Below are 24,564 nucleotides of genomic sequence, written 5' to 3'. Positions count from 1 at the left end.
TCTCACCGGGCAGCCGGCTGCTTTTAGAAACACACCCTGCTCATCCGCCACAAACATTAGCTGGCAGCTAAAAGAGGGAAGTGAACAAAACAGCTCTCCGGATAAGAAGAGGGCTGAGAGGATGCTGGGGGCAAAGCTAATGATAGGATCCAGCTCCACCACCCAAACTTGTCCAGACGGTTGAGAATGGAGAGGGGCATGGGGGCCAGCGTGACAGGCTGCCCCAGGAGGAAGCGGGAGTGGGAGGGGGCTCCCCACCCCAGCCGTGGAGGTGGGGGGGTGGGGGGCTAGGCTCTGTCCTGAGTCTGCCCGAGGCCCTGGCCGCACGCCCCCTCCCAACTAGCCTCCAGCCCAGCCCAGGCTCTGCCTTCTCAAACGCTCATTTGATTGTGTGGTTTCCCAGATTAAAACCATCTGGGGGGCATCCACTAGACATACAGGTGACCTCGGCAAGGTTACTGAGTACCTGCTATGTACCAGGCACAGGGCCCCTCAAGGAAAGGCTCAAACTCTTGCGTGCATTGTTGTTCAGTTGTCCAGTCGTGTCTGACTCTTTGCAACCCCATGGACTGCGGCACACCAGGCTTCCCTGTCCTTCACCACTTTCTTAAAGAGGGTCAGGCATCCATATGTCTGTCCTTGACCTGCTCTGGAACCTCCCCACAACTGATGTGCAGACCCCTCATTTCTTGAGAACTCAGTTCCCAAATGCCCCAATAGCCCACTCCTATACAGCCCACCATCCTCATTGTGCCCGGCCAACTGGTATCCAGAGACACGGAGGCCTGGTCCACTTCTCTCCTGCACTGGCTGCTCTTTCCTGGAAATCCCAGGAGCAGCAGCAGCAGTTCAGCCACACACTCCACCCTGAGCCCTGGGGCCCCAGCGTCAAGTGTCTATACAAGCCCTCTATTCAGGGGGCAGCAGCCGGCGGGGGGCAGGGGAGGAGCTGGCTTCCAGACGGGGCTCCCGCGGCCCCCTGCCGCCCACTGGCACAGACTGGCTCACAAGGTGCCTCCTATCACAGCCCTGTCCTGGCAGCCCCCCACCCACTTGGTTTTCCAAGAAAGAATGTGTCTGGTCTGGCCCCAACAAGGCTGGCCTGGAGACACAAAGAACAGACTCGTTGTCCCCAACACAACTGTCTGGACATCGTCTGGCCCTATGTCGGCTCTAAGAGGTCAAGGGTCACAGGAGTTATCATCGCAGCAACTTGAGGCTCCGAGGCAGTCACACCCATTCCCAGGGAGCGTCTGGGCGCCGGGCGATGCTGGCTGCCTCCGCCGCCGAGAGCCACACACAAAGTTCCCTTTATGGGAATGAGGTGGGCCGGGCACTGGCAGTTTCGGCCGCAGGGAAACCCAGGTTTGGGTTTTCTCCGAGGGCACAACTGAGCCTTTGTCTTGACTTTGCCCATCCCCAGCCAGGCTGGCCTCCTTGCTGGGTACACAGTGTCCAGGATCCAAGCTCTTCCAAGCTGACCCTTCCGGGCACCTAGACACACCACAGAAGACAGCAAGGGCCGTTCCCCACGGAAACCTCCCGGAGGACCTCCTGAGCCACAGAATTGCAGTGGACCCTGCCACAAAGGAGGCTGGCAAATGTGATGAAGCTAATCAGGCCACAGTTCACCAATGCCAGGAACTGGAAAAAGCCCCACAATGTGCTGGTGGCGTGCGTGCAGTGGGTCCACAGCAAAGCACGGTCCATCTGGAGCCCGTTCCAGCTGCATCAGATGCGCCAACTAGCTCAGAAAAGCATGAACATGTGATTACCCAGCAGGGATCCAGTCCTCTGCTTTGGCACACAAAAATCACACGGCCTAAAAAACCTAGGAAAAAAACCTAGGGACTGTGATAGAATGGAGCAACCAGGCTACCCCGGCGGCCAAGGGGAGATGGTACATCAAGCCTGCACATCACCTACTCTTTGGGTCTGTATCCTGATTCTTCCTTCCTGCAGGAAAGAATTTCCCGAATTTCCCACTGGCCTGAGGGAGGAAGGATCCGAGAGGAGGGAAGGAAGAGGCTCACAGTCCCCTGGTTTTGAGATCCCGTGATCCCGAGGCCGGACCGTCGACCCCTGTGGTGTGTGAGCATCGCAGCAGACAGGTACTGCTTGTCACCAGGGGGCCCCAGCATCAGGGTGTCGATGGTGTGGACAGCGTCCACTGTCTTGCTGAGGCCCAGGAGGCCTTAAGGTTCGGCAGAGGCCACTTTCCCAGAATCTGGTGCCAGCGATCCAGGGCAGCCAGATGTGAGAAAGAAACCACCTCCTTGGAGGGTGATGAACCTGGTGTTCTCCTGTTTCTGTGATGGGCACATCTGGGTTCTATGAAGCTGAAAAATTCAGCCCAAATTAAGGCCTCTGTGGCAGACAAGGTTCCAGGCCCAGTACTGACTCCGGGCACTGGTCAATGACGAAGTGCGGACCTTCGGGGTCAACTTTGTGCCCGGGGCCACACAGCAAGCTCATCTGAGACCCACCACGATCTCTGAGGGACGGTTCCCAGGCCAGCCAGGGGAAGAGACAGAAAAACCCCAGCAACTCTGCAGAAGGCACATGCGTGCTCTAGCCAAGCAGAGGGGCTGGGGGCTGAGGAGGGGCCCAGTGGAGCCGCCAGTCCCCTCGGCTCCGGTTCAGCAGGCATCCAGTCAAAGCCGCTGGTCCAGCCAGGGCTCTTCATGGAGCGGAAAAGGTCGGATGCTCAGACAGAGGGTCGGGAGTGTTGGATTTCCCCTTTCCGATATGGCCAAGGGAAGGAGGGCCGCTGGCCGGCGCATCCGGCAGGCGCATCCGGCGGGCGCTGGTGCGGGGCGGCAAAGTCCTCGACCGCCAGAGACGGGAGGGGCGGCTGCCCTGCCCCCATTCATTCACTGCCCCTCCACAGATAGCATCAAAGAGTGACGGCCAGACACTGTCACCACGGGAAAGGTCACATGTGGGTCAGCGCCGGCGGCACGGGAAGGGAGTGACCTATTTCCAAGGCCCATTCAGGAACCTCCCTGCAAACCCAGACGTCTGACGCAGCCAGACAACAAAGGACAGGGGGCTGGGGGAGGGCTGGAGGTGTCTGAAGGTCCAACGCGGCGCTCCCCTCCGCTCCACAAGGGGGCCTCCCACCGCCGCACCTCGGCCTCCCGCTGACCACCGGCATGGCTGGACCAGATGGCCGGACCCTGGCCACACTGGCTCTCTTGACTCTCTGAATGACTCTGCCCATGATCACCCTCAGGGGAACCAGAGGCGGTCCTGGCCTCTCTAGAATTTGGCCCAGGAGCCCATAAGTACCTCTTATGGAATCATTCCACTTCTCACGAAGTTCGAGAAACACTTGCCACCCTGGGTCTTACTCACAGACATCCCTTCTCACTCAGTCATCAAGTCAGGGTTTTGACATGCCACTGGCCAACAGGTCAAGGCATGATACAAACTGGGGAAAAATAACAAATGAGCATAGGTTGACAACTTGTGAAAGTGAGAGACAGGCAAGGACTTGGGAGCTGCCAACCCAGATTTCAAATCCCATCTCTGACCTGAGACCTTCTGGGCCTCAGTTTCCCCAACTGTGAAATGAGGACAATAACCCTCTGTCTCACTGGGATGGCTTGAAGGGTAGATGATGCCCATGCACCCCAGTGCCTGGGACATACCGAGCTACATACAAGCTACAAGGATGGGTCCAAGACAAAGAAGCACGAGCCTAGGCACCAGGGTCTAAGCCTCAGAGGTTCGGGTCATTAATAAAGAGCCACTCAGGGGGTTGTTTGTTGCTGTTCAGTCGCTCAGTTGTGTCTGACTCTTTGCAACCCCAAGGACTGCAGCACACCAGCCTTCTCATCCTTCACTATCTCCCGGAGACCATAAAGAAGGCTGAGTGCCAGAGAATGGATGCTTTCAAATTGTGATGCTGGAGAAAACTCTCTAGAGTCCCTTGGACTGCAAGGAGACCAAACCAGTCAATCCTAAAGGAAATCAACCCTGAATATTCACTGGACGGAATGATGCTGAAGCTCCAATACTTTGGCTTCCTGATGTGAAGAGCTGACTCATTGGAAAAGACCCTGATGCTAGGAAAGACTGAAGGCAAAAAAAGAAGGGGGCGGCAGAAGATGAGATGGTTGGATGGTGTTACTGACTCAATGTACATAAATCTGAGCAGACTTGGGGAGATAGTGAAGGATGGGGGCCTGTGTGCTGTACTCAAGGGATGGTGAAGAATAAACTGGGAGACTGGGATTGACATATACACACTGCTATATATAAAATAGATAACTAACAAGAACCTACTGTATAGCACAGGGAGCTCTACTCAATACCCTGTAGTGATCTGTATAGGAAAAGAAATCTTAAAAAGAGTAGATATATGTATATATATAACTGGTTCACTTTGCTCTACAGCAGAAGCTAACACAACATTGTAAATCAACTATCCTCGAATAGAAATTAATTTTAAAAATGATCAGTGATATTTAATCTGGAAAAAGTCCAAAGACTATTTAAAAAAAAAAAAAGAAAGAGAGAGGGACTTCCCTGGTCCAGGGGAGCCGGAGTTCGATCCTTGGTCAGGGAACTAGACCTCACATGCCACAACTAAAAGTTTGTAGGCTGCAACTAAGACCCAGCACAGACAAATAAATAAATAAATATTTTTTTAAGAATGAAAAAGACCCTCACCGGATGGGAGCTCAGGGAGAGTGGGTACTGAAATCCCCTGCCTGATGCTATTCCCAGGTGTGAGTTACCTGGGTCCACCTTTGCCACTTGTACAACAGACTCATCGTGGCTGCTCTCCCTGAAGGTAAGAGGCTACAGCGAATAAACAGTGAGGGCCCAGAACAGGGCCACATGTTGGTCAGCGGTGCCCACTGGTATTGATCTCACTGCTGCTGCTGTATTCCTAGCCACATTCTGCCCAGAAACTGCCCCCACCCTGAGGTACCTGCTGAAGCTGAATGAACCTCTCCATGAACTCAGTGATGCCCTTGGCCAAGCCAGTGCCCCATCCTGTCATGGTTTCTCCATCACAACTCAGTGTGATTCACATCTTAACATCACTGAAATCGGGCTGGTTCTGGAGTTGACAGTTCATTACAGTGACAATGGGAAGCTCATGACAAAATGGTGAACTTTCCTCTGCATGGGCCATACATGTGATGAAGCACAGCATCAACAAGCTCCCCATGTCTGTCCCCCGCCCTGGTTCATGAGCTTCTGCAACAGCCCTCTTATACATTTTTGGCTAAACATTAAGTGTTCACTAAAAGTCTGAGAACCAAACTGTTGAAACACCTCTTTCGAGGGTACCAAGGGGATGACTGACAGGTCAGGGCCTGCTCTCCCCTGAGAAAGGGCCCTGGTACTTGAAGGCCACTCAGTGCCATCCAGAATATTTGGAATTCCACCATACACACACACACATGCTTTCTTTGTCAAGACTTCTGGCTTTACCCTCCACGTACCACTAACCCAGAAACTCGACACTCCAGAGAATTGGCTAAGCCCAAGGAATGCAAATGTTTAAGGCCTACGGTCTGCAAGGCCTCAGCAGACTAAACTGAGGAGGTTTAAGAGCTTTTTATCAGCTGTGCGTGTGTGTGTGTGTGTGTGTGTGTGTGTGTGTGTGTGTGTGTGTGTGTGTAGAAGGAGAAGGTTCAAAGGGAAATAGGACTATATCCAGTACCTGTAACTACACTGCTGCCAGTCCCACTGCCTTGGCCTGAGGAGGGGGCAGAGACTCAGGAATTGAGACATGATGGAGAGAGGAGAAGCAAGAGGCCTATTTTTAAAGGAGGGGAGGGTTTTCCACCAAAGCCTGAGGGGTGACCCCTCCCGGTCACACCAGTCTTTCATGACCATAGCTTCCTATAATTCCATCCCCTGAAAATCAGGCACGATGGGAGATGGGGCTTCAAAAACACCAGTGATGTAATGAAAAGTCCTCACAAGGGAACAAGAGACACAGAGCCCACTCTCCAGGCTACATCGAAAGGAAAGGAAGGACATGATCAGTGGGAGTCAGGGGCACCCACTCAGGGGTGCCTACAGCAGCCCCTACAGCCCAGATAAAGTGATGGCTAAAACAGAATTGGCTGAACAAGCCCCACTGTGTTCCAGGCACTGTCTTAGGTACCTTGGCTGCCGAACTAGGTAGATGGAGCCCCCACCTTCATGGAGACAGGAGTCCACAAACAACCATGGAATATGAGTGGACTGGATCAAAGATGCTAACTTTCCCATGGTTAGTGAAGAGGCTGGCTAGCTCATTCATTCTTTCGTTCCTCCAACAAGTTCTTCCAGCCAGTGTGCTAGGCAGACACCAGGACCCTACCAGAGAGAACCAAGATCTCGCCCTGGAGGAGGTTTCAATGACTCCCACCACATCCCCAGGACTTCCACGGCACCTCCTGGATTCCTTACAAGCCCCTCAGGCCAGGCACTGAGCACAGGGACCAGCCCCAGCTCTGTATCACCAGTTCCCAGGGTGACATGAAATGAATCCACCTAGCTGGGGTTGGGGGGAGGGAGGAGGTGTTACTAGTGTACCCTGAAGATAGAGACACACCCAGAACACAGAGGGTGGTCCTGGCCTGAGAGACAGGAATGGTTAATTATCACCCTCCAATCTATCCTGTTCCTGCTGTAACCTCCCTGCCTAGAACAATGGCCATGACATAGTGGGTGCTCAGTAAATATTTATAGAAGGAGGTTGCTGCTATGTAAATTTAAGAGGGCGGCAAAGACAAACCAAAGAAAGGAGGAGGGTACTCAGAAACAGTGAGACACAGACACCAACCTGGACATCTGGAGGGCTTGGCAGACAACTCTGACCCTGTCCACGCAGGTCGTCCTACTGCCACAATAGAAGTCACTTGATCCAGTGGGTTTGAAGCGCGAATCACCCTCTGCCCTTCTGAGAAGGAGAGTCCTACCTCTGACCCCAGGACTGGGCAGGCAGGTGGCCAACCCAAGGCCAGGTCCAGCCAGGGTCCTCCCACGAGATCCAGGAGACAGGAGAAGTGGGGAGGCAGAAGCTGGGGCAGCCACAAGACCAGTGGGGGTGGACTCAGGAGCTCATGTCAAGGGGGCTGTCCTGTTTCCAGGACGGGACACCAGGCTGGATGGTGCTTTGAAACCCTGCCTTGGAGAGGTGGCCCTACCAACATCACCCCCCACCCAAAACCACACCAGACATGCCTGTGTGGGAGGAGCCTGAATGTCAAAGCCACAGAAAATCCACCACCTGTTTCCACTGCAATTCGGTTTCATTCTGTCCCTTCCCAACCTGTGATACCCCCTCTCTCTGATCCGAGGGGACACCTGGGACTGCTCCATGGTTAGGTCTTCTCCCCACTCACCATCAGCCTCGCAGGCCAAGATTTCCCCAAGTGCCTAACCTTAGGCATCCCCCATCTCTTCCTAAACTCCAGAGGGGACCAGCCTCCCCCCGGGGTCCTGAGGAGGGCATGGAGCAATAGGGCCCCAGCACTGTCTCCATCCCTGCAGATGGCCTCCTTTCCTGCTCCTGCATTTCAAGGCCCCAGAAGATGAACAGCCACTGGGGGTGCCCTGAGGTGGGTGGGGCTTGTCCCACAGTCAAGGTCAACAGCATGTGGCTGGGGTGGCTCCGTCTGCCTCTCTCACCAGCCTGCCGTGTCCACACTCAGCCTGCAGCCCACAAAGTGCTTCTGCTTGCTGCCCTCTCCGCATCAGCCCCTCGGCTCCCACCTCCCAGCTCCCACCTACTCTCTAGGACTCACTACAGTACCCTCCCAGCAAGGTGGGCTTCCTGGGCTAGGGGGCCCTCCTCGGAGCTGTGCAGCACACCAGTCGCACTGTTTTGTTTACAGCGCACACGACTGTCCCCACCACGGACAGAGAATCCTCGGGGGTCCTCCCTGCGTCCAGAGCCCCACCGAGGCACTGACCTGGGCGAATGGCTTGAACAGATGACAGAAGAGCAGTTCTCCGAGGCACCACATAGTTCAGTCCTTTGTTTAGTCCTTACGGTGATCCTCGCACCCACTTTATAGACATGGAAACTGAGACTCAAAGAGGCTAAGTCATCTACCCAGGATCCAGTTCAAAAGTCAGAATCAAAATTCCCGGTCCTGAGACTTCCTGCTGGTCCAGTGCCCAAGACTCCACACTCCCAGTGCAGGGGGCCTGGGGTTCGATCCCTGGTTAAGGAACTAAGATCCCACATGCTACAATTAAAGATCCCACGTGCTGCAACTAAGACCCCGTGCAGCTAGATAAATAAATAACCAATTAATAAATATTAAAAACAAAACCTCCCAGTCTTCCCAGCCTGCTGGAAGCCTGAGAGTAGAGGCAGGGGTGGCCTCGAGGACAAAGAGGGACATCGTGTTCTGCCTCCTGTACCACCGATGCCTGGAGATGCTGCACCTCAGGCAAGGCCCACACTGCAGCGGAGGAAGTGTAAAAAGGAGGCAGGGGCCGGGGAGGATGGACAGCCTAGGTGGCACAGACCTGGAGGGACCAGACCGGGGGAGGCATGAGTGGCCATCTCCCAGGCCAAGGACGCAGGGGCATCATGGGACTCTTGGTGCTCACATTTATCTTCACCCCTCGTCACATCGGCCCAGACCCCTCACCCCGCACCCCCAGCAGGCCACAGGAAGCGCCAGCCCTCCCCACGCAGCATCAGCCCAGAACAATCTGCCCGGAAAGAGAGAGGAAGGTGGCGGCTTCCTCTGGTCCCCACCTGGCTGTCAGAGGCATGGTTGCCTACAGCATCCTCTGGCTCCCAGGGGAAGCTTGGTCAGACCCTCGCGCCTGTCCGGGAGCTCCAGGGCAGGCCCAGGGCTCAGGGAAGTTCCAGAAGAACCCGGGCACAAAAACCCAATGAAGGTTGGGACTCCCCTCAGGCCTTCACCTGGGTCCCCGTTTCCTGTCTGTGCGGCCAGGGCAGGCCAGAGCCAGCACATGGATCGAGGCCGGAAGGTCAACGGAGAATAAAAAGCATCCACCCAAGAAGCCCGCGGAACTGCGGGGGCTCAAAAAGGTTGGCCCCCTTGCCACAGGAAATCAGCTGCACAAGGCTTCAAAACTGTCTTCTCCCACATGGTGGCCTGACGCTCTCCACCCCATGCAGGCGCACACGTGCGCGCACACACACACACACATACTTCACCCGTTGGCCCAGGAAGGCAAGGCAATGAGTTTGAATTCTGCCTTTCAACCTGGATCCTGGACAAATGACTTGGCTTCTTTGAGCATCAGTTCCCACGTCTATAAAAACATCTTTGAAAACCTTGGAGTCCTGCTGATTTTGATGATGGGATTTATTAAGCGTGTACTACACACTGGGGACCATCTGAGCTCCTAAGCATATGCACATTCCCTCCGACCAGTGAAAGATTGTTTCCCTTCTTCTATTCCTCCTCTCTCTCCAGTTCCTACACATCCTAAGTTCTGGCTTCAGTGTCACCTCCTCCAGGAAGCCTTCCTGGATTTACCTGCTAAACTCATCAAAATCCTCCAGAACTCTACTTGCCTCTCATTGCCTTTATTACTTTCTGCCTAACATATTGTTTCAGAGTTATCAGTATATTTGCCCTTCTTCCCTTCCAAGCAAGCTCTCAAAGGTCAGGATTAAGGATTGTAAATTCCGAGGCATGGTCCCTCCTAAGAGAAGGAAGGTGCATGAGCAGTAAGGCCCCGCCCCACCCCAGGCCTTAGAGTTCAGTTACAACAAGGACAGTACCTGGCAGCTCATCCATGTCAACTTATTCTACCCACAGGGTCCTCTGACACCTCCATTTCATGGATGGAAACTGAGGCCCACAACACAGAGGCAAGAAATACTAGAGCAGGACTCTGGCCACCTCCATCTGACTCTGAAGCCAGGTTCATAACTGCTCTAGCCCCCAAAGCCAGGCTAGATGCACGGCATCCTCCAGAAAAGCCAGGCTAGATGCATAGCATCCTCCAGAGACGAAACCCTGGACCAGAGATGCCACCCAGCAGAGTGCCTACATTTGCACCAAGGCAACATGTGGGCTCTGAGATCCCCACACACCCCCAGACCTGTTGATAAATAGCGACTTCCCTGAGCCCCTGGAGGCCCTCTCCATCAATCTGCCCCTTGGCCACAAGCCACGCCCCCTCATCATCCAGCAACTAAAGTGGTCATGCCCAGCACGGCAGGAGCCTCAGGGCCCAACATCAACGTTAAGTCTGCTCGGCTTGGCCAGTGCCCACGCCAAACCAGCACGCAGATGTCAACTGGTGGAGCCTGTGGGGGCAGACAGATATACACACATACTCCCTTGCCCGTGGGAGCTGTCTCTCACTCCTTCCCCAACAAAATCTACTGTTCCCCCGGTACACCACCATCTCCAACTCACCTGAAGCAGGTGGCCCGGCCAGCTGGGCAGTGTTTCTTTCCCAGGCCCAGTCCTTTGGGAGGTGCACCCAGCCCCATGGCAAGCAAAACCGGCTGCTCACTCACCTGGCACCTTCCCTGGGTCCCGCGCCCCTGCCCTGAGGGACAGGGCTGACTGGGGAGGAGCACAGGGCCCCTGTTCCCTCTGCGGGACCCAGTGGCCACTGCACCTCCCTGACCTCCTGCACCTGGCCCCCGCTGGTAATGACTAAGCGATTCCCACCTCGGAGCTCTCCTGGCAACGGGCCCCGCTGGCTGCCGACCGGCACCAAGATGCCCGGAGCGGCACGCAGTAAACCCATAATTGGCGAGTCCTCTTCTTGGGAAAGAAAACCCCCTCCATGTTTTGTTTTGTTTTGCCCTTAAATGAAACAAATCCACCCACGTAGTTACTGGAAACTCAAGCATGTGAAACCGAACCGTTTGCAAAGAGAATTAGTCAGCAACCTTGTGAGCCGAGGAGCGGTCCCTCCGTGGGTGGAGCCAACCGTGCTCTCGAGGTTCCCAACCAGGAGGGCAGCAGGGAGGCACCGACCTCCACACCAGGTTCCCCAAAGTCCAGGGGATGCCCTGGGGGGTGGGTCAGTTTGAGAATACATCGCCATCTGTGGGAGAGTCCCCCGGCTCCAGGTGAAGGGTGAAATGTCCTTCTCACTGCTATACACGGGGGTCGGTTACAAGCCGAGGCTCAGGGTCAGGCTCACGTTCAAATTCCCCCTCCGTGAAGTCAGCTAAACTTGCAGGTCTCAGTTTCCTCACCTGTAAAATGAGGACAACAGATCTCTGCCAGTGCCAGAGATCCCCAGGGACAATCTAGATGAAGTTCTCTGTGCCTGGCGCCAGAGGGGCAGCCGTAAATGTACCTTTTTTAGGGGAGCAAAGGATAGCAGGGATGTGATTGTCTTAAAGCTCTGTCCTGGAGCTCTGTACCTCTTGGTGCAGGGGAATTTACTGAGCTGGTTCCCAGCCCTGCTGCTTTATCCAGGATGTGGCACGCCAGGTGGAAACTGGGCCAGGCCAGGTACCAGCAGGTACAGGTCTAGTCCCAGCACCTTAAGCCCCAAGATGTGTGACTCCACCAGGCTCCCTGGCCCTGCCCTTCTCATCTGTACAGAAAGGGCACAGACAGTCTATTCTGTGTTGTTTCTTTAAGAACAAACAAACAACCCAGTAAGTTTTTTAAGTTATTTGTCTACTAAAAAAAAAAAACCCAGATTCCTGGCCTCCCTTAGGACAGAAAGAGGTGGACGCTGTAGTTCCCTGGATTCCACATCTCCAGGTAAGAGAGCTACCCCCTCGTACAGGACAACAGCATGCCGCTTTGCCACAGTTCTCACCCTGCCCTACAGCCTTCCACGGGCTGCTTCATTTGTGCCTCCTTCCTGGCCCCTGGGGGCATCTGAGTTTGTGACCTAGTTTAAAAGTCTGATTTTACTTAGAAGCATGACCTTAGCCACTAGTCACTCAAAATATCCATAGGAAGTGTCCTTTGAGAAGGTGATTAAAATCTGAGGCTTAAGGCTGATTTTTTTCTCAGAGGAAAACACAGCAATGTAAGAAGACATTTGTGACACTCTTGCCGAGGGAAACACAGGCAGGGGCCTTCGGGGGGGGGGGTGCCAGGACGGCTGCTCGCAGGATGGGGAGCCCCAGCTGTCCGAGCTGACCAGCTATTTTATTTAAGGGACAGAGGAGGTAGGAGTCAGCAGAACGGCTGGGCCTACTAACAGCTCAGCAGAGATGCTGAAACTGTCCAGGGGAGTCTGAGGACATTTTCAGGTCGTCTGGGTCCCTCCTGAAGGGAAAAAGTCAAGACTCAGGATCTCGTTTCTCGGCCTCACCAATGACACTTGGCACATTCAGCCTCCACTGCTAAGGGCCGAACACAGAAAGGCCAGGTTGGACCCACCTCGATCCCACACTGCAGCATCACATGAACCCCTTCTCCCCTCCCCAGCTTGGCTCATGTGTCTCCTCCACCTGGGGTACCCTTCCTGGACCCCCTCCTTTGCCTGGCTACAGTCTCCTCCAGTGACTGGTGCTTCTGGACCCACTCCCCACCTCCACTAGATCACATGCCTCCTCAAGCTCAGAGGCCATGTGCAACAGTGATTCAGACCACAGGCTGGGTCTGTATCCAGCGTGGCTGTGTGTGATCCCAGGCAAATGATTTGATTTTTCTGTGCTTCAGTTTTCCCATCTGTGAAATGGGCACAATAACTGTCCCCTTACACACACACTCAACAAGATTCCTGGGAACAGGATAAGTTAATGCACAGGAAAGGGTTGAGCATGTGCCCGGCATATAGCAGGTACTCAATAAACATTAAGCAAAGTGGTCTAAACCCAAAAGGAAAAGGTGGTCCATGTACGCAGGTCCACCAGGAATACACACAGCCTCCAGCCCAGTTTGTACAACTGGCACTTGCTGTTGCTGATCCCCTCACCTTTGCATCCTCCATAGCCCCAAACTCCACCTGGGCAGCCTTCAGTAGGTGCTTCCCAAAACCACTCTGCTTCTATGAGAGGAAAGGGCTGAGATCACCCAGTCCTTAAAATTCAGCCCATGAGCTGCTCACCCAAGAAACTTCTGTGATTGTACCTACCTGCATCTCCACTAGCACCTAGGAGACTCTGCAAACTTATGGGACTTAGCAAAACTGCAGTTCCTGTGCCCCATTTTCCACCCATAGAGAAGAGAATCCGACATTAGCCTCTACTGTTTACACTCTGAGCTTCCCACGGCTATAGTATCCAGAAAGGTGGGTACTACCTGCTTTGTCTTACAAAAATTCAGGGAAAACAGTTAACCCAAGACAAAACTTGGTCCTCAAGGGGTCCCCATGACTGAAGGAGGGGAAGTCAGCTCCACTTTTCTACGTTGTCTAAACATAGCGACTTCATCCGACTAGGAATGAAGCGTGGTTCAACCCAAGGAGAAAAGTCCCCATGGATGTTCCAAATGTACCTTTCTGGTGCATTTTGAAAAAAAAAAAAATTTTTATTGTGGTAAAAGTTTCCCTGGTGGCTCAGTGGTAGAGAATCCGCCTGCAACACAGGAGATTCAGGTTCAGTCTCTGGGTCGGGAAGATCTCCTTGAGAAGGAAACTGCAACCCACTCCAGTATTCTTGCCTGGGAAATCCCATGGACAGAGGAGCCTGGCAGGCTACAGTACATGGAGTCGCAAAGAGTCGGACCAAACAATCAACCAACCAAAAGTCACATGATATAAAAATACTATTTTAACCATATTTAACTGTACAGTTCAGTGGCACTAAGTACACTCACATTGTTATGCAGTTCTCACCATCACCATCTCCCAAATTTTTCACCTTCCTAAACTGAAACTCTGTCCCCATCAAACACTAACTCCCCACCCCCTACCCCCTTGCCTCTGGTATTGACCAACGTACTTTCTGACTTTATGAATTTGACGATTCTAGGTATCTTGTGTAGGTGGAATCAAACTGGATTTGTCTGCACCTACTGTATCTGAAATGCATTTTTAAGGTTAACTTAATATATGTCCATATATGTCTGACAGAATGTGGTCCACTGGAGAAGGGCATGGCAAACCACTTCAGTGTTCTTGCCTTGAGAACTCCATGAACCGTATGAAAAGGCAAAAAGATAGGACACTGAAAGATGAACTCCCCAGGTCAGTAGGTGCCCAATATGCTACTGGAGATCAGTGGAGAAATAACTCCAGAAAGAATGATGGGATGGAGCCAAAGCAAAAACAATACCCAGCTGTGGATGTGACTGGTGATAGAAGCAAAGTCCGATGCTGTAAAGAGCAATGTTGCATAGGAACCTGGAATGTTAGGTCCATGAATCAAGGCAAATTGGAAGTGGTCAAACAAGAGATGGCAAGAGTGAACGTCGACATTCTAGGAATCAGTGAACTAAGATGGACTGGAATGGGTGAATTTAACTCAGATGACCATTATATCTACTACTGTGGGCAGGAATTCCTTATAAGAAATGGAGTAGCCATCATGGTCAACAAAAGAGTCCGAAATGCAGTACTTGGATGCAATCTCAAAAACGACAGAATGATTTCTGTTCATTTCCAAGGCAAACCATTCAATATCACGGTAATCCAAGTCTATGTCCCCACTAGTAAGGCCGAAGAAGCTGAACTTGAATGGCTCTATGAAGACCTACAAGACCTTTTAGAACTAACACCCAAAAAAGATGTCCTTTTCATTATAGGGGACTGGAATGCAAAAGTAGGAAGTCAGGAAACACCTGGCGTAATAGGCAAATTTGGCCTTGGAGTACAGAATGAAGCAGGGCAAAGGCTAATAGAGTTTTGCCAAGAGAACACACTGGTCATAGCAAACACCCTCTTCCAACAACACAAGAGAAGACTCTACACATGAACATCATCAGATGGCCAACACCAAAATCAGATTGATTATATTCTTTGCAGCCAAAGATGGAGAAGCTCTGTATAGTCAGGAAAAACAAGACCGGGAGCAGACTGGCTCAGATCATGAACTCCTTATTACCAAATTCAGACTTAAATTGAAGAAAGTAGGGAAAACCACTAGACCATTCAGGTATGACCTAAATCAAATCCCTTATGATTATACAGTGGAAGTGAGAAATAGATTTAAGGGACTAGATCTGATAGATAGAGTGCCTGATGAACTACGGACAGAGGTTCGTGACATTGTACAGCAGACAGGGATCAAGACAATCCCCATGGAAAAGAAATGCAAAAAAGCAAAATGGCTGTCTGAGGAGGCCTTACAAATAGCTGTGAAAAGAAGAGAAGCGAAAAGCAAAGGAGAAAAGGAAAGATATTCCCATCTGAATGCAGAGTTCCAAAGAATAGCAAGGAGAGATAAGAAAGCCTTCCTCAGCGATCAATGCAAAGAAATAGAGGAAAACAATAGAATGGGAAAGACTAGAGATCTCTTCAAGAAAATTAGAGCTACCAAGGGAACATTTCATGCAAAGATGGGCTCGATAAAGGACAGAAATGGTATGGACCTAACAGAAGCAGAAGATATTAAGAAGAGGTGGCAAGAATACACACAAGAACTGTACAAAAAAGATTTTCATGACCCAGATAATCATGATGGTGTGATCACTCACCTAGAGCCAGACATCCTGGAATGTGAAGTAAAGTGGGCCTTAGAAAGCATCACTACAAACAAAGCTAGTGGAGGTGATGGAATTCCAGTTGAGCTATTTCAAATCCTGAAAGATGATGCTGTGAAAGTGCTGCACTCAATATGCCAGCAAATCTGGAAAACTCAGCAGTGGCCACAGGACTGGAAAAGGTCAGTTTTCATTCCAATCCCAAAGAAAGGCAATGCCAAAGAATGCTCAAACTACTGCACAGTTGCACTCATCTCACACGCTAGTAAAGTAATGCTCAAAATTCTCCAAGCCAGGCTTCAGCAATACGTGAACCATGAACTTCCAGATGTTCAAGCTGGTTTTAGAAAAGGCAGAGGAACCAGAGATCAAATTGCCAACATCTGCTGGATCATCGAAAAAGCAAGAGAGTTCCAGAAAAACATCTATTTCTGCTTTCTTGACTATGCCAAAGACTTTGACTGTGTGGATCACAATAAACTGTGGAAAATTCTGAAAGAGATGGGAATACCAGATCATCTGACCTGTCTCTTGAGAAACCTGTATGCAGGTCAGGAAGCAACAGTTAGAACTGGACATGGAACAACAGACTGGTTCCAAATAGGAAAAGGAGTATGTCAAGGCTGTATATTCTCACCCTTATTTAACTTATATGCAGAGTACATCATGAGAACGCTGGGCTGGAAGAAACACAAGCTGGAATCAAGATTGCCGGGAGAAATATCAATAACCTCACATATGCAGATGACACCACATTTATGGCAGAAAGTGAAGAAGAACTAAAGAGCCTCTTGATGAAAGTGAAAGAGGAGAGTGAAAAAGTTGGCTTAAAGCTCAACATTCAGAAAACTAAGATCATGGCATCTGGTCCCATCACTTCGTGGGAAATAGATGGGGAACCAGTGGAAACAGTGGCTGACTTTATTTTTTGGGGCTCCAAAATCACTGCTGATAGTGATTGCAGCCATGAAATTAAAAGACGACTACTCCTTGGAAGGAAGGTTATGACCAACCTAGATAGCATATTTGAAAACAGAGACATTACTTTGCCAACAAAGGTCCGTCCAGTCAAGGCTATGGTTTTTCCAGTGGTCATGTATGGATGTGAGAGTTGGACGGTGAAGAAAGCTGAGCGCCGAAGAATTGATGCTTTTGAACTGTGGTGTTGGAGAAGACTCTTGAGAGTCCCTTGGACTGCAAGGAGATCCAACCAGTCCATCCTAAAGGAGATCAGTCCTGGGTGTTCATTGGAAGGACTGATGTTGAAGCTGAAACTCCAATACTTTGGCCACCTCATGCAAAGAATTGACTCATTGGAGAAGACCCTAATGCTGGGGAGGATTGTGGGCAGGAGGAGAAGGGGATGACAGAGGATGAGATGGTTGGATGGCATCACCGACTCGATGGACGTGGGTTTGGGTAAACTCCGGGAGTTAGTGATGGACAGGGAGGTCTGGCATGCTGCGATTCATGGGGTCACAGAGTCGGACATGACTGAGCGACTGAACTGAACTGAACTGAACTAATATATGTCCTATGAACAGATTGTACCTTCTGTTTTTTTTAATCCCTCTTCCTGTGGCTAAAACCATACCTTGCACCAAACACCAGAGAACTCAGTATCTCAGGCAGAACCATCTTGGGTGCTGCAATTCACCCTGGTCCTCACCTTTATCTATTCCTATAAGTTTACTGAAGTATGTTGGGGGTGGGTGGCAGGGGCAGGAGAGGGTGGAGAAGACCACCCCTCATCTGCCTCTAGGAGAGAAGCCCCCCAAATTATTTCCAGCAGCTCCAATAATTTTCCCTCTAAGTTAAGCCTTGTACAAAACCCCACCCTGCTCAACAAGGTTGAAGTGCTCTGTTCAAATGGCCTGTCTTCCCACCGCTTTGTGTGGCATCCCTGAGGCTCGGCAGGAAATCAGGGGCCGAGGAGATGGGGTCCACACAGCCCCGCCCAACCTTCCTTAGCAGATGGTCATGGGACGCCGGTGGGACTCCCAGTGGCCCCTTCTCAGAGCTGCCTACGAAACAAGAACACAATTTCAACCCTCCAAAGCACAAGAGCCCCACCTGACCCTCCTGGAACTTCACTGGCATCCCTTAGTCCGATCTGCCTAGAAAGGAAGCTGTCTACCGCGTGCGGTCGAGCCCAGCGATTGGCTGGTGACTGCTCCCCCAACACCAGCCTCTGCCCTGGCTTGTGTTCACATTTTTCCATTTAAAAAATACATATAAACACTGACTGCAAGGCAAAACCTCAGTGGGGTGAGACACCCTGGGGGTGGAGGGGAGCAGAGAGAAACCCCAGTCACGGCTCAGGACTCGGCTGGGATGCACCTCTTGGGTCGGAGCTGTGTGGGCAGCTCTCAGTGCCGGCACCGTGGCAGCTGAGACAGAGCGGGCATTCAGGGAACACTGGCTGGATGATGAAGGATTAAACAAAAAAACCCTTTATCCTGAGCTGTCTAGACACCCCTGAGAGTGACACAATGGTGTGGAAGATACGCTCTCTGGGAACCTGGAGGGCCCGAGGCAGGGGGTGGGAGGCAAAGAGACAAAACATATAAAACGTACAAAACAGCTCAAAATTGGCCCCACGGGCTGGAACTGGAAGGAGTGGGGGGAAAGCCCTATCTTTTGAACATCAGAGTTCTCCAAAGATGAGGACGATTTTTTAAAGGGACCCTGACATTTATATATAATTTATACATAATGAGAACAGTTCACAGTGGTTTTGCCCTTAAGATGATCCTGCCCAGCTTCACAAAGGCAGGGCAACGGTCTCATTAGAGCTTCTTAAAAGCTCCAAACTGAGAGACCCTCAGACAACGAAGAAACCTCCCTCCCCCAGAAATCCACTGAAGTGCCCCCACCCCTAGCACTTGGCAGGGCCCCTCACCATCCACAAAAACTGCCTCCCTCTGAGTCCTGCATTTAATCTCAGGGTTGTGTGAGGCTTCCTGGGATCAATCCAACAGGCAGGTCCAACAACACAACCCATTGCCTGTGTGGCCCTCCCATGGCAGGTGCAGGAGCTCCAGGGGTCTCCCCAGGAGCCCCTACTCCCGAGGGAAGGTGCAGGGCCACAGAGCAGTGGCACCACCCCAGCCAGAAACCCCAGTGTCTGTCAGCCCTGCAGCCAGATCACCAAGCAGACAGTTAATGATCTGCTCACAGAGTGTCCAGCGCATCCAGGCAAAAGGACTGGGTTGCTGAAGCGACGCTTCCAAGAGGTACTGGTCAGAGTGCTGACCACAGAGCAAGCAGGGAAACAGCTTGTCAGAGGGCTCCTGTGACTACCAGGCCAGTATGCCCTCGGGTGACATCTCAAGGTTCCCCCCAGGCCACCGTCCCCGCTTCTGTGCCTGTCAACACATTGTCTCCCTACCCACGGTCATGGCACCATGGCTGCTGACTGAGTCAAGGGTAGACACAGAGCAGATGACCCCACTGACCGTGGACACTGGTCAGGGCATCACCGCCCCAGAGCAGGGCAGGAAGCTCTCGGTCACACCGCAGATGAGACAAAGACAGTCAGGTCTCAGAAAACTGAGAGGAAAGGGGAAGAGAAAGTGCCTGGCTGAAGCTGAAGCTCTGCTCCCAGATGGGTCAACAGGATTCGAAAATGGCATCAAACTGCAACACTATCAGAGACCAATCCTGGAAAAGGTTCCCACCCTGAGGAACCACCACCCCCAGCCTTGGAGCTGGTCCACAAAAGATACAGGTGACACTGCTGCTTGAGATGGAAGGAGGGGGGCAGGAGGGCTCACAAAGTGAGCTGAGACCAGGTCATGCCCTGCGGGCTGTGTCACAACTCTGGAAATTAACCCTAGGAGTGATGGTGGCTGTTGAAGGGCTTTAAGAAGGGAGCTGAGATTTCAGGTGCTCACTTTTAAAAGATCACTGGAAAAAAATTAAGAACAATGAAGAAGTCCACTGACTGCAAGAGGACAGTGTCTGGGCCTTCGGTGGCGATGGAAAAGGAGCCAAAGGCAGGTGCCTGAAGTTTCCTGCCTTTTCCAGGTGGATGTTTTAGACAAGCTCTTGTTTCCACTTTCAAGTGACCCCCAAGCGAGTCAGGAGGGGAAACCCAACTTCCTCCTAGGAAACACTTCAGTCTGCTGTGCCCCACGTAATTAGCCAGAAGCTGGACACAAAAGGCCCCAGAGTGGATGGTTCCATGTATAGGAAATATCCGGAATGGGCAAATCCATAGAGACAGGACGCAGACTGTGCTTGCCAGGGGCAGGGGCGGGGTGGGTCATGGGAAGGGACTGCTTAATGGGTACAAGCTTTCTCTTTGGAGGGAAAACGTTCTGGAACTAGACGAAGCTGGTTGCACAATACTGTGAATGTACTGATTGCTACTGAATTGCTCATTTTAAAATGGGTAATCTGAATGACTTCCCTGGTGGTCCAATGGTTAGGACTCCACATTTCCATTGCAGGGGGTGCGGTTTTGATCCCTGGTCGAGGAACTAAGATTCCACGTGCCGTATGGTATGGCCAAAAAAAAAAAAGAAATTTAAATGGTTAATTTTATGTTTTATGGACCTCATCTCGATTTAAAAAAGAAAACTGTAATCGGCTAGTATCACAGAGCGTATGGAGACATCCTGGAGTTAGAACTAGTAACCCCATTTTCTTGTGTGTGTGTGTGCATGCGTGTGTGTGTGTGTGTGTGTGGTGGGCATCATTTCCCCTCAAACCTAGGGCCACTTCTGATTCTTGTCAGCCCCCACCGGCCAATGTACCAAGCCACAGGTGACATGTGACCCTCTAGCCTGTCTCTCAGTTCACTCGTTTCTGCTGCTCCCTTTCTCTGTGGCAGAGCGTGGTGTTTAAGTGTGTACACCCAGGAGCCAGGCTGAACAGTTCAGCTCCTAGCTCCCAGCAGCCCTGAACTGGTCTCAGTTTCCTCATCTGTAAAATGGGGCAGCACCTACCTATTCTACAGGCCTCACTGACATTATGAAGACTGAGCCACTTGCCCACACACAGCCCCGGGGAGAGCAACCGGACAAGCCAAACTCCATTAGGTGGCTGTGGGTGACCATGCTCTGAGCCCAGCACTGTGCCTGCATTTACGCTGCCCCTTCTCCCCCTGATCTCCTGTGTGTGGTTCTTCTTCCTACAATGGTGACTCCATTACATCCAAACTGTCCAGCTTGGCATTCAAGCACCCCCAAGCCCAACCTGCCCGCCCACCTATGCCCACATCCCCCACACTCCCTCCCACATCTGGGCTGGAGGGTAAGAGGCATACCCCAGGAAAACGGGTTCTCCCCTGCCTCACACACTAGTTCTGCGGTGCCCAGAGGGCTCTCCACAGTCAAAGCTGCCTAGTGAAGATGTAATGAGCGAACTGGAGCAGGAAGCAGCATGTACCCCACCACAATGGAGGCCCAAGACTCAGCCACCCTGCTGTGGGGACTCATGGCCAAGAAGGTGGAGACAGACGACAGAACCAGTCATCACCCCGAAACACTCAGTCACTGCCTTGAAGAGTTCACACGAGATGTGCCCTCCAGGTGCATCCACTGGGCTCTACCCCTCCCCGTGGGAGCAGCCCCCAAAGTCGCCCCTCCCCATGGGAACACCCCCCAGTGTCATCCCCTTCTCATGGGAGCATCCCCGGGTGTCCCCTGCTCCCTGTGGGAGTGTTCTCTAATATCCCAGCCCCTCTCCCCACAGACTCATCCCCTGGTGTTCTCCATCCTCTCTGCTCTCATTCAGCCCCACTCCAGCCACACACTGGCCCACACTCACCTTTCCACACCTGCCATCCTTCCACCTGAGAGGCCCACTTGCCTCCTGATGACCTTCTCTCTGTCAGTATCCCTCTATGCCCTGGGGTAAGGTCATCAGGGGGACAAGTCTGCATCTCCTACTTGGCAGACAGGACTCAGAGAGCCAGGAACCCCCCTCAACTCCATCCTTTGTATTCTCAGCCCTAGCAGACTGGCCACACATGGCAGGGGCTCAGTAAAAGTTTGGATGAAAGAATGAACACGAGTGGGTCAATAACAGCGCACAAGAAGAGGCTTGTTTTGGGGTTCCTGATGGTCCACAGAGCCGTGGGGGGAGATGCCGATCTGTGAATTGAAAACTTGGCGGTCAGGTCCTATGATGAGAGTCCAAGAGGTAGGGGCAGTCAGCAGGATTCAGATGCTGGTGACTGAAGCTAGGAGGGGGCAAGGGGGGCCGGCATGAGGAGGTGGGTGGCCCAAGAGAGATGTGAGGAGGGGGCGTGGGTGGGGGTGGGAGGGGTCTGTGGGGGAGACAAGGTAGAAAGGGCCAAGAGGCAGCAGCAGTGGTCCGGGTGGAAGGGGGCGGGGGAGAGTGCTCTCTAGGCGGAGAGGGGGCCATGGAGCCAAAGCAGCAGGATGGTGAGTGGACATGAACTAGAAGGTCCTGGAGAGCCTGGGCAGTTAGCACGGGGACCTCCAGGAGCTGCTGGAAAGACCTGCCGGTGCCAGGGGAGTGAGGGAGTGGAAACCAAGTGTGTGTTGCCCTGGGAACGAGAGGCTGGATGGGGCTGGAGGGGCCGCTTCTCCCACCCCAACAGCAGCTCGGGGAGCTCTCAGCCAAGTGAAGCCTGAGTCCTGGGGCCTCTCCCCCCAAGCTGTAACCCTGGCTCCCAGGTGCCTGCATGACCCCATGAGCAGCTTCATCTACCTCTGACCAGCTGGAGGGCACAGCAAGATGTGAGGCTGGGCCAGTCACATCAGGGAGGGGCAGGAGCCCACTATCAGAGCCCCCTTCCTCTGCATTCCCACAGGGACCCCTAAGGCCCACGATGAGGGCTCCTTCCTGGGAGCCTATAACTCTCAGGGAGAGCAATGAAAAAGCAGAGACCAAATGTCCACCCTTGGATAAATGGATAAGCAAGATGTGGTCCATGCATACAATGGAATGTTATTCAGCCCTAAAAGGAAGGAGATTCTGACTCGTGCTACAACACAGATGAACCCTGAAGACATCATGCTAGGAAAAGTAAGTCGGTCACAGCAGGACAATCCCATGTGATTCCAGTTATCTGATGGGCCTGGAGTGGTCCAATTCACAGAGACAGAAGGCAGAATGGTGGTTGCCAGGGGCTGGAGAGGGGAGGTGGGGAGCTAGTGCTTAATAGGGATAGAGTTTTAGTTTTACAAGATGAAAAGAGTTCTGGAGATGGAGGGGGTGATGGTTGTAGAACAAAGTGAAGTACTTAATACCACCGAACTGTACACTTATAAATGGTTAAGACGTGGACTTCCCTGGTGATACAGTGGATGGGAGTTCACCTGCCAATGCAGAGGATACAAGTTCGATCCCTGGTCCGGAAGGATTCCACATACCACAGAGCAACTATGCCCATGTGCCACAACTACTGAGCCCATGTGCTACAACTACTGAAGCTTGTGCACCTGGAGCCTGCGCTCTACAACAAGAGAAGCCAGGGCAATGATACGCCCCATGCACCGCAACCAGAGAGCAGCCCCCGCTCACTGCAACGAGAGAAGGCCCTCAGGCAGCAACAAAGACCCAGTGTAGCCAAAAATAAAATAAATAATTTTGTAAAGATGGTTAAGACATAATTTTGATGTTATGTATATTTTACTACAATTAAGAAACGAGATAGAAGAATCAAACCCTTAAGCCAAGAGAAGTCTTTCCAGATGGCCTTTAGGCACCCAGGTGCCAACCGTGGAGACCCCACCACACACCCTCTGTTGGGGTGGACTCTCCCAGGACACACAGGCCAGGCAGGAACACTAGGCTGAGGGCGCGAGTGCCAGGGTCTCTTCCCCAGTTCTAGCTGAAATGCTGGGAATGAGGGTTCCATGCCCCAGGCATGCCTCATCTCATGCCAAACGCTCTCTTATGGGATGGCACTAACCCGCTTTAAAAGAAGGTTCCAAAGTTTCTGTCTCCAGCCCAGATCTCTCTCCTGAGCCCTAGGCGTACCTGCCATCTGGACATATCTGCAGAGACCATCTCCACCTGGGACAGGTTCAAGGCATGCCCATGTCTCTTTAGCCCCCAGCCCTCCGTAAAGGGTCACCATCCACTCTGACCTCTCAACAGACACCTGCAACTCTTCCCGCTTCTTCATGCCCTACATCGAACAAGTCACCTAACCTGCCAATTACACCCTGAAAATGCAGTCACTGCCATCCACCTGGCAGGAAACAGATGTGACGGAACCCAAGGCAACATTTTGACAAACGGGAGGCCCCGAGGGCAGAGCCGGCAGCTGTTTGTGACCACAAGCAGCTTGTCCAGCGAGGGCTGTTCACAGCCGGGGCACCTGTCAAGACCATGTCACCAGGTTGATCCTACATTCCTACTCAGTGTGGCACTGACATCCCACACACCCATAGCCTTGGGACCGCATGACCCACCGCCTCCTTCACTCCTCCAGAGGTACCCCAAGAGTGGCCGAGGCTCCCACGGTCACCATCGTCCACAGGAGGAATTCAAGATGGTTAAGCTCAGGCTTAGCTCTGGTGCATCTCTTGTGGATCAACCACTTCCACATTCCTGCTGTCCAGCCCTGCCTGAAAGCCCGGGCCTGCCTTACCCAGGCCCAGTCTCAGTGAGGGAGGGAAGGGGGGTGCGCAGCCAGGGTTGTGCCTTGGCAGCTCCTCCAAGGGAGGCCCAGGGAGCCTGTGTGCTATGTCTCCCAACCAGCAGATGCATTTCTTCATTATGTTGGGCAAGGAACAGAACTTTTACAACACAAAACTGCAGGAAGCTTCCCAAACATTTTTGGGGTTGCGGGGGGTGGGGGTGGCAACAGGACAGATCCCCCTCTAGGAGCCACCCTCCACTTGGCCCAGCCAGGAAGGATCCTCAGTTCCAAGTCTGGAAAAGTACCTTTACCCCAGCTCGCCCTCCAAAGCCCACATCTTGGACACTTACGTGCATGAAGTCACTTCAGTCGTGTCTGACTCTGTGACTCTGTGGACCATTGCCTGCCAGGCTCCTCTGTCCATGGGATTGTCCAGGCAAGAATACTGGAGTGGGTTGCCAGGCCCTCCTCCAG

The 24,564-nt window shown here is 52.5% G+C and overlaps 1 protein-coding gene across 2 annotated transcripts in view; it reads right to left on the bottom strand.

Annotated features, from left to right (window-relative positions):
* Positions 1–24,564, bottom strand: part of SPSB1 (splA/ryanodine receptor domain and SOCS box containing 1) — a 74,591-nt gene that overhangs the window by 46,178 nt on the left and 3,849 nt on the right. Inside the window, exon 1 of one of the 2 annotated variants that reach the window (XM_081489348.1) lies at positions 10,374–10,608. The exons of the other annotated variant lie outside the window; for it this stretch is intronic. The gene's annotated coding sequence lies outside the window, so the exon portion shown is untranslated. Of the gene's footprint in view, positions 1–10,373; positions 10,609–24,564 lie in introns of those variants that run through there. 2 annotated transcript variants of the gene reach the window in all.

The sequence above is a fragment of the Giraffa tippelskirchi genome, chromosome 5 (genome assembly GCF_054371585.1).
Source record: "Giraffa tippelskirchi isolate mGirTip1 chromosome 5, T2T-mGirTip1v1.2.pri, whole genome shotgun sequence".
In the NCBI taxonomy this organism is placed as follows: domain Eukaryota; kingdom Metazoa; phylum Chordata; class Mammalia; order Artiodactyla; family Giraffidae; genus Giraffa; species Giraffa tippelskirchi.
Note: the sequence above shows the minus strand (reverse complement) of the source record. Positions and strands in the feature narration are given on the sequence as shown.